Below are 10,934 nucleotides of genomic sequence, written 5' to 3'. Positions count from 1 at the left end.
TGAGGACACAGGACAACCTCTCAGGGATGGGTCAGGAAGCCCCACCATAAGATGATGTCTGCACTGAGTCCTGAGGAATAGTCAGGAGGCCATGCCATCACATGAGACATCCAGAGACTTGGTGCAAAGGTTGTGTGACAGGCTGGAGGGACATTTTGGCACCAGTTAGTGAAGAGGTTTTGCCAAGGAGCTGGTGAAATGGCTCAGAGGTTAAGAATATTGGCTGTGAAGAGGTCGTCTCGGGAACTTTGACAAATTCCACCAGACCCCTCCCCTCCTGGAAGAGAAAGGTCATAGAGCACTCAAGCATCCTCCCCTCTGGGAGGGAGAGGCTAATTACATTCCTCAGACCACAGGGGGGACCAACCGCTGACCACCTGCAGATAAGGGAATCCCAGAGTACAAAGACAGACCTTGGCTGCCCCCACAGACAAGGAAAGCCCTTGCCACCCCATTCCCTAAGGACCAATCAGTTTAAAAGTCACACTGTTCTACCAATCACATTGTGCCTAGTGGCTGTTGCTCTATTCTACCTCTGAAAGCTGTATAAAAACTGGCCAAATGGGCTGCCCGAGGTAGCTGCCTTTCCTTCAGGTGCAGGACAACCCCAGTGTACTGGAACAATAAATTCCTCTTGCTTTTGCATTGATCCCTAGCTCCAAGTTGTTCACTGTGGCAGGGGTAGGGGTCCCAGGTAAGCTAAGGCTCGTTAGAGTCTTACATTTGGTGCATGGGCTGGGAATTCGACCCCCTGTGAGGACACACCAGAGAGCCGTGAATCAGAGGTCTCGAGCAGGTACCAAGGTTCTTTCTTGTTTGCCTTGTTGTTTGTCAAAGTCTGAGTCTGTAAGTCTGTTTGAACTTTTGGTTTGTTTGCAAGTGTCGGGGGCTTGGAGAGCTTATGGTATCTGGGGTGGTTAAGTGCAGCCGACAGACCGTGCCTTAACATTGAGACTGCTGGGAATCTGGGGGATGCTCCAGAGAGCCTGGAGGGAACTGGGAGGGCTCCACTCCTTCTGGAAACAGCAAGACAGTATTGGCAGGAGCCGAGTCTTCCTATAATCTGGCTCCTGCTGTACTGGCAGGGATGCCTGGTTTGTCATGGTGGGGCTGGAGCCAGCCAAGCAACTCTGTTCTGCATCCGTGGAAGGGACGAACTGTCTGTAACTGTGACCATGAAAGGGATGAACTGTGTGTTGATTGTCTTTCTCTGTGTTTGTTGGTGTTGGTTACCTCATTCTATGTTCTTGGACTTGGACTGACGACATCTTTGGACATTGGACAGACTGAATCTACCTCGTTAAACTTCTAGTTAACCACTGGAGGGAAGTTAGGAAAAGAAGACAAGAGCAAGTTTAACTGACTGTTCTCAGAATGGCCCACTTTTGGAGTAAGGGGGCCACCTGTAGGGACCTTCAACTTGCAGGTGATCAAAGCAGTAGAGGGAAAAGTCTTTAGGCCAGGATCTCTGCTGCACCCAGACCAAGTGTCCTGGAAGAATCTCGTGGAGAACCCCCCCTTCCCCTCCCCATGGATAAAAGCCTTTCTTTCCCCAAGACCCACCTCACAGGTTCTGACTGTCAGGAAGAAGGAAGCACGGGAGGAGGAATCCGGGCCTGAGAGAAGTCAATCCTCCAAGACCCTTCGCCAGCGGACCTGTTGCTCCAAGACCCTCCTCCTCCATATCACCCTTCTCTTTCCCCCATGGCCCTGCCAGTGCTGGCTCCGGCTCTGGAATCCTCAGCCCATATGGGACCGGGGCCATTGTATCCCACTTTACCGGAGGGATGAGCAGGAGGAGACCCCCAACTTCCAGGTCCTGACATGGGGACCCAAAGTCTGAGAGCCACTTCCCCTGATACCATGGTGGCTCTCTTGCTGGGGGCATATGGGCCTCTAGAAAAGGGCAATCAGGCTATGCAATATCGGCCCTTCTCTGGCTGACTTGTACAACTGGAAGGCCCAACCTCCCCACCCCCTTTCCCAAGGGGCAGATTAATCTCTTTGAGACTGTTTTATTTACTCATCAGCCCACCTAGATGATATCCATCAACTCATGAGAGTACTCTTCATGACCGAAGAGAGAGAAGATAATGCAGGAAGCCAGAAAGACATGGGGGCACCATCGATTGGCCAGGTAGTTGTCGACAGCTGGCTTTCTCTGACTAGACCTGAGTAGGACTTGTCTTAGTCAGGGTTTCTATTCCTGCACAAACATCATGACCATGTTTTGGGGAAGCAAGCCAGTAAAGAACATCCCTCCATGGCCTCTGCATCAGCTCCTGTTTTCTGACCTGCTTGAGTTCCAGTCCTGAATTCCTTCAGTGATGAACAGCAGTGTGGAAGTGTGAGCTTAATAAACCCTTTCCTCCCCAACTTGCTTCTTGGTCATGATGTTTGTGAAGGAATAGAAACCCTGACTAAGAAAGGACTTTAATATGACAAAAGGTAAGGGGCACCCGGAGGTCCACTACCAGACTCCATTGGCAGGTCTCAAGGGGGCCGCACAACGACCCACAAATTTGACCAAGGTACATGAGGTTAAGCAGGGACCAGATGAGTTGCTCACAGTGTTTCTAGAGCGGCTCATGGAGGCATTGCGTCAATATGCACCCTGTGACCCCAGCAGCAAGGAGCATAAAGCTACTGTGACAGTGGCTTTTATAGACAAGGCTAGTAGAGATATCAGAGAAAGGCTTCAGAGGCTAGAGGGACTACAGGATAAGCCATTGAGAGATTCAGTGCAGGTTGCTGAGAAAGTCTACCATTATAGGGAGACAGAGGACGAGAAGGAACAGAGAAAGAGAAAGAAAGAAAAATGACAGGGAAGGAATCTACAGAGAATCTTGACTAGAGTAGTTAGGGAAAGTAGAGAAGAGAGACACCAACCAAAGAGAAACAGAAACCCCTTGAAAAGGACCAGTGCACACATTGCGAGGAGAGAGGTCACTGGGCCTGAGAGCGCCCTAACGAATGGAAGCTGGGGGTGGGAAATCCCAGACCTTGGGGAAAGTGCCCCCAAATGGCGAAGGTGTTAGCCCTGGAGGAAGACAGCGACTAGAGAGGACGAGGTTTGGACCCCCTCCCTGAATTCAGGGTAACTCTGAGAGTGGAGGGAAACCCACTCAATTCTTGGTGGACACAGGGGCCCAACACTCGGTCTTCCTCCAAGCTGATGGGCCAGTCTCCAGCAAAAAAAATCTTGGGTTCAAGGAGCCACTGACACCAAAATGTATTCATGGAATGTATACCCAAAGAACAGTGGACTTAGGGATGGGTCGGGTATCCCATTCATTTATGGTCATCCCAGACTGTCCCTAGCCTCTGTGGGGGCGAGGCTTACTCTCCAAGATGAGGGCACTGATACACTTCCTGCCAGATGGGTCACAACTAACTGGCCCAAAAGGAGAGTCCATGGGTGGAGGAAAGACCTCTTCAACTGACCCCTGACAGGAGCCAAGGCTACCTGCTTTATGGACCAGAGCAGTTTTCTCCACGCTGGTCAGAGACGAACAGGTGCTGCGATGGTGGACAGCTCCAACGTCATCTAGGCAGCACCCCCATCACGTCGGCACAGAAATTGGACCTAATTGCCTTCACTGAGGCCTTGGAACTTGGGTATGGCAAGAGAATTAACATCTACATGGTTATCAGGTATGCCTTTGCCACAGCCCATGTCCTCGGGGCTATATACCAAGAGAGAGGACTGCTCACATCAGAGGGAAAAGAAAAAACAAACAGGAAATCTTGGACCTCTTGGATGCCCTAATGAAGCCGGCAACTGTGAGTATCATTCCTCACCCAGGACATCAGAAAGAAAGAGACTCCGTGGCCTGAGGCAATAACCAGACAGATCAAGTGCCTATGCAGGAGCCTATCCTGGTTATATGCCTGCAAGAGACATCCCCTGGGGAATGGGACTGGACTAAGGGATGAACTCACTCAGAGTATACAGAAGAAGAAAGGACTCAGATTGCTAGCCACCCTACTAACTGTTACCTAGACAAGGTAGGACAATGGCACACACAAGAAAGAAAATTATACTTCCTAGAAAATAAGCAAAAGACTTACTAGGCCAAATGCACAGATGGACTCATTTAGGGCATAAAAAGCTTGCCCAAGCAGTTAAGGGATCTAAAGTACATATAATGGACCTTGGGTTTTGGGCCAGAGAGATAGTAGAACAGTGTAAGGTATGCCAGCAAGTGAATGCTTATGCAGCCAAGAGTAAACAGGGCGAAACATCTAGGGGAGAACGGCCTGGAGTATATTGAGAGGTCGATTTTACAGAAAGTAAGCCAGGAAAATATGGTTACAAGTACCTTCTAGTGTTTGTAGATACTTTCTCTGGATGGGTTGAGGCTTTCCACACCAAGCAGGAAACAGCTACCATGGTAGCCAAGAAGATATGAGAGGAAAAGTTTCCTGAGGTTTGGAGTGCCCAAGGTAATTGGATCAGACAATGGTGCTGCTTTTGTCTCTGAGGTGAGTCAGGGATTGGCAGAGATACTGGGGACTAATAGGAAGCTCCATTGTGTACTGTCCCTGGACCTCAGGGCAGGTAGAGAGAATGAACAGAACCCTAAAGGAAACCATAACTAAATTGTCCTGGAGATTGGCATTGACTGGGTGGTGCCCCTCCCCTTGGCCCTGTTCTGAGTCCAGAACACCCCCTACCATAAACCTGACCCCTTTTGAGATCCTGTTTGGAACCCCAACTCCCTTGGTGTCCACTGGGTCCTCCTGGAGGTATCTCAACTCACTGATAGGAACCTCTTCTTGAGGTTCCAAGCCCTTCAGTCAATACAGCATGAGATTCGGCCCAAACTATGCCTTAGATGCTCCAAGGAGACTGAAGAGATGGCTCAGTCTTTAAGAGCACTGACTGCTCTTTCAAAGGCCCTGAGTTCAAATCCCAGCAACCACATGGTGGCTCACAACCATCTGTAATGAGATCTGATGCCCTCTTCTGGTGCATCTGAAGACAGCTACAGTGTACTTAGATATAATAATAAATAAATCTTTTTAAAAAATGCTCCAGGGATGCCAGAGACCCTTCACAGCTTCCAGACTAGTGACTGGGTCTACATAAGGAGGCATCAGGCATAGTTGCTGGAACCCCAGTGAAAGGGACCCTTCCTGGCTCTGTTAGCCACTCCCACAACCCTCAAGGTGGATGGTATTGTAGTCTAGGTGCACACTTCCCATGTGAAACCTGCAGACACCCCGCTCCCCAGAGACCCCCGCTGGACTATACAGAAAACGGACAATCTGCTCAAGTTCAGGATCACTCGATCTTGATCATGACTGCCTGGTGGTACCTTTGGATTCTGGTTCCTTCCCCCATCCTATGTGACCTTCCACCAAACCTGTTACAGCACTCACTGTTTCTCTTCTGTTGGGGTTGAGGGTGGCCAGGGCAGCCACCAGGACCTCTGCTTTGGTCTTACAGGGGAAAAATTATGACAGTCTGAGGACAGCCATTGATTTAGCTGTAGAGAAAATAGAAACTTCCATCAGTCACCTTCAGGAATCGTTGACTTTGCTATCAGTAGTACTACAGAATAAGAGGGCTATGCACTGCCTTAGTTGAGGAGTGTTGCTTTTATATAGACTATTCTGGGGTTGTTAAGGATTCAATGGCCAAGGTGAGAGAAGGACTAGCCAAGCAGAAGAGAGAAAGAGAGCAAACCCAAAGTTGGTTTGAACCCTGGTTTAACAGTTCTCCTTGGTTCACCACCCTGATCTCCTCCCTATGAAGACCCTTAATCATCTTGTTTTTACTTCTGATTTTTGGCCCCTACATTTTGAAGGGCTTGATCGCTTTTGTTAAGGAATGCATAGGTACAGTCCTGTTAATGATCTTAAAGCAGAGATACAAAGAACTAGATACAGAAGACCAGGAATACCAGCAATAGCTTCAGGATTGAAGCATGCACAAAGAAAAGGGGGAAATGAAGAGGTCAGCTCGGGAACTTTGGAAATTTTCACCAGACCCCTCCCCTCCTGGAAGAGAAAGGTCATAGAGCACACAGGCACCCTCCTCTCTGGGAGGGAGAGGCTAATTACATTCCTCAGACCACAGAGGGGACCAACCGCTGACCACCTGCAGATAAGGGAAGCCCAGCTCACAAAAACACATTCCTCAGGGTGGACAGACCATTGGCCACCTTCACAGACAAGGAAAGCCCTTGCCACCCCATTCCCTAAGGACCAATTAGTTTAAAAGTCACACTGTTCTACCAATCACATTGTGCCTAGTGGCTGTTGCTCTATTCTACCTCTGAAAGCTGTATAAAAACTGCCTGAAGCGGGGCAATGGTGGCACATGCCTTTAATCCCAGCACTTGGGAGGCAGAGGCAGGTGGATTTCTGAGTTTGAGGCCAGCCTACTCTACAGAGTGAGTTCCAGGACAGCCAGGTCTACACAGAGAAACCCTGTCTTGAAGAAAACCAAAAAAAAAAAAAAAAAAAAAAATGGCTGAATGGATTGCCCGAGGTTGCCACTTTTCCTTCTTGCTTTTGTATTGATCCCTAGCTCCGTGTTGTTCACTTGGGGAATCCCAGGTAAGCTAAGGCTCATCAGAGTCTTACAGCTGCCCTTCCAGAGAACCCTGGTTCAATTCCCAGCACCTACATGGCAGCTCACAACTGTCTGTAACTCCAGTTCCAATGTAGCTGACTCCCTCACACAGATACACATGCAGGCAAATACCAATACACATAAAAATAGAAAGCTAGGGGGCTGGAGAGATGGTTTAGCAGTTAAGAGCACTGACTGCTCTTCCAAAGGTCCTGAGTTCAAATCCCAGCATCCACATGGTGAAGAGTAAAAAATAAAATAATGACTGCCCTGAGAACATGGGCCCCGGCCCCCGGCAAGATGGCCTAATTCCCCGGAACTTTTGAGAAAAACAACCACAAAATGTTTCAATGTCCCAGGTGCCTTGAAGTAAATATCCGCCCCTAGACTTCCCCTATTTCCTCTCCGATCCTCCCCCTAGGTTGTGTTTTTTGCCTTTATAAGCCTGCTGGAAAATAGGGTCATGGTCAGACTCCTCTACCCCTGCGTGGTGTATGGGTCTCGACCTCAGCATGCTGGTTTGTGTGCCATTAAAACCTCGTGTGTTTACAGCAAGCTTGACTGTTGTGGCTTTCTGGGCTCGCGATCCCTGAGACTTGAGTGAGGGTCTCCCTTTGGGGGTCCTACAATGGTGGCTCACAACCATCCGTGATGAGATCTGATTCCCTTTTCTGGGGTGTCTGAAGACAGCTAAAGCATACTTACATATAATAAATAAATAAATCTTAAAAAAATAGAAAGGTAGATAGATACAAAGATAGATGATAGATATATAGATGATAGGTAGATAAATGAAAGAAAAATACATGATAGGTAGATTGATAGATAATAGATAGAAAGATAGATGATATGTAGATGATAGATACATAGGAAGGAAGGAAGGAAGGAAGGAAGGAAGGAAGGAAGGAAGGAAGGAAGGAAGGGAGGGAGGGAGGGAGGAAGGAAGGAAGGAAGGAAGGAAGGAAGGAAGGAAAGGTTTTGCCAAGACACAGAGGCATTCAGTTCCCCTAAATAGAACCACCAGCATCAGATTAGGCTTTCATAAACTTGTGCCTGGTGGTGGCAGGTGAGAGGTGAGGAGGGAAGAGGTGTTAGAGCCCCAGAGCTCTTGGAGCTGCAGCAAGGACACATAGTCCACCCAGGTCTATGGCCTAAAACAGTCACAGGGAAGAGGACACAGGCACAGGGAGTCTACTGCCAGCTGTGACTTCTGAGCTCAGGGGCTGGCATATCCTTTCCTATAGGGCTGGGCTGGCTGTTGTTGCAGGGCATTTGAAAAACCTGTTTCTAGTTGTGGTATAGCTCAGCCTCAACCATAGGTCAAGAGACAGAGCAAGCAACCAGTTGACAGGAAAAAACCATAGAGAGTAAAAGGAAATCAGGAGGATGGAGAGAGAGACCCCACAGGAAGTAGAAGGGAGGGACTTCCGTTTGAGGGCTGTTCTTGGTGTGGGGAAGGAGAGATTGGCATATCCGCCTTGCTCACAGGTTTCATATTAAAGAATGTAACTTTTCACTATTCCTTCATTTAAATGACTGCTCTCGATAATCAACTGCCTGTGTCTCATAATAAATAACTGGATGGGAAAAATGTAAAATTTACTTGAGGTCTGAGAAAAATGCTTGTGGGTCTAGAAAAATGTTTAAAATTAATAAATGCAAATGATGAAGATTAACGGATGTAAAACACTTGAATGGTGAGAGAAAAATGACTTAAAAATAAAAAATGCGCCTTTCCCGTCCCGGGCTGGAAGAGGCAGGCTTGTGAACCAGTGACACCCAGAAATTAAGAGTTTTTTGAGACCCGAGAGGTCGCGGACCGCTGCTCCGCGGCTGTCATTATGCCACAAAATGAATATATTGAATTGCACCGCAAACGATATGGATATCGTTTGGACTACCATGAGAAAAAGAGAAAGAAAGGTTGGGAGGCCCATGAACGTTCAAAGAAGGCAAAAAAAAAAAAAAAAAAAAAAAAAAAAGATTGGCCTGAAGGCTAAGCTCTACCATAAACAGTGCCATGCCGAGAAAATACAAATGAAAAAGATATTAAGATTCATGAGAAGAGAAACACCAAGCAGAAGGATGATAAGACTCCACAGGGAGCAGTCCCCGCCTATCTGCTGGACAGAGAGGGGCAGTCGGGAGCAAAAGTACTTTCCACCATGATTAAGCAGAAACGGAAAGAAAAGGCGGGAAAATGGGAGGTCCCTCTACCCAAAGTTCGTGCCCAAGGAGAAACAGAAGTATTGAAAGTTATTCGAACAGGAAAAAGGAAAAAGAAGGCATGGAAAAGAATGGTTACTAAAGTCTGCTTTGTTGGTGATGACTTTACAAGAAAACCACCTAAATATGAAAGATTCATTAGGCCTATGGGTCTTTTTCAAAAAAGCCCATGTCACACATCCTGAGCTGAAAGCTACCTTTTGCCTGCCTATTCTTGGTGTGAAAAAGAATCCATTATCCCTATTATAAACAACCCTGGGTGTGACCACCAAAGGTACAGTTACTGAAGTGAATGTGAGCGAGCTGGGCCTTGTGATACAAGGAGGCAAGGCTATTTGGGGAAAGTACGCCCAAGTTACCAACAATCCCGAGAACGATGGGTGCATAAATGCGGTCTTGCTGGTTTGACAGTGACGTCACTCATACACATCGTTCCACTCAATACTGAAGACCACACACTGTCAGGAAACACCATTGCTGGGATCTTTCTGAGCTACCGAGCAGCCTTACCCCATGTACAGTCATCAAGAAATATTTATTAAGTTGTAAAGGAAAATGAAACTGCCCAGTTTGACAGTTGGTCTTTAAAAAAAAAAAAAAAAAAAAGCTTCAGATAAAGATGTTTGGGTTTGGTAAATGTAAGTTATAAATGTTGGAGAGTGAGACGATGCCGGGGCCTAGCAAACACAGGAGTGGATGTTCACAGTCAGGTATTGGATGTATCACAGGGCTCGCAATGGAGAAGCTAGAGAAAGTACCCAAGGAGCTAAAGGGATCTGCAACCCTATTGTTGGAACAACATGATGTACTAACCAGAACCCAGGAGCTCTTGTCTCTAGCTGCATATGTATTGAAAGATGGCCTAGTCGGCCATCAATGGAAAGAGAGGCCCATTGGACTTGCAAACTTTATATGCCCCAATATAGGGGAATGCCAGGGCCAAAAGAATGGGAATGGGTGGGTAGGGAAGTGGGGGGCGCTATGGGGGACTTTTGGGATAGCATTGGAAATGTAATTGAGGAAAATATGTAATAAAAATATTAAAAATCAAAAAAAAATAATACTTCATACCAATAGAAGGTGGCTTTCTGAAGATATATGACCAGCATTCATTGGAGTGTGTGTGTGTCTCTAAGGCATATCTGTAAAGACATTTTCCTATAGAGTTCCACTTTTTGCTTCTGTAGCAATCTAAAATATCTATTTGTTTTATAATTATGGAATACAAACTTGCATTAAACACTTTTATTCACTTTCAAAAAAAATAAATGTTGGAGAGAAGATATTTAAGGTTGGGGGGTCAAAGAAGGTGTTTTAAGGTACATACACACAAGTTACAGAAGTATAAGAAAATGATTACACACACACACACACACACATCCCTTGCTACTGTTATGCCAAGATTTCAAAGTTCAGAATTTTAACATTGATTACTGCAGCTTGACAAGCTAATGGAGCATTGGCTGCTTACCATTCAGTCCTAAGCTCAAGATTTTAAATTCTCTTCAGTTGTCTTCTGAATATAGACTTAAGGGTGTTTCTCATCACTCTGAAAACGTCTCTGCTAAGTCTACATATCTAACCCTCTGGACTGAGAAAAGAATGCTCCATGTCCAAAGCCAGGGTTACACAGAGAAACCCTGTCTGGGGGAGGCGGCGGGGAAGACCGTTCCGTGCCTTTTACGTAAAACTATAGCTTTTGCTAGGTTTCAAAGGCATAAGTCCATTCCTATGGTCTTACAGACACCTGTTAACTGCTTTTTCTAAAATATGGATTTCAATACAATGGTAAATACTAATGTACATTGTTTTGTAAACTAAAACTCGCATAAGCTTCAGGGAATTAAAAAGTCACAAGACTTGGATCCACCTGCCTCAGATCAAATGGACTCCAGATAAGTACACACCCCTGTACTTGAAAATGGGATTTTCCCTTGGTCTTGGAATTCCTTCTCCAATTACGAGACCATTTTAACTTCTGTCCTTAGTCTATATTTATCTCAGTAGATTTTCACTTGGCTGACAACTCCATCCAGGAGTCACCTGTGGAGCTGCTGAAAGCTGATGTTAACCAGTCCAGCCAATGTGATTCCTCCCTGGATTTCAGCTGGGTCAGCTAATCAGA

The 10,934-nt window shown here is 46.6% G+C and overlaps 1 pseudogene; it reads left to right on the top strand.

Annotated features, from left to right (window-relative positions):
• The first annotated feature begins 8,423 nt into the window (after nucleotides 1-8,423).
• LOC110302515 (ribosome biogenesis protein NSA2 homolog pseudogene) lies at nucleotides 8,424-9,217 on the top strand (annotated as a pseudogene).
• Nucleotides 9,218-10,934: the final 1,717 nt, after the last annotated feature.

The sequence above is a fragment of the Mus caroli genome, unplaced genomic scaffold, assembly GCF_978045245.1.
Source record: "Mus caroli unplaced genomic scaffold, Mus_caroli_1 scaffold_11, whole genome shotgun sequence".
NCBI classification, from domain to species: Eukaryota; Metazoa; Chordata; class Mammalia; order Rodentia; family Muridae; genus Mus; species Mus caroli.
Note: the sequence above shows the minus strand (reverse complement) of the source record. Positions and strands in the feature narration are given on the sequence as shown.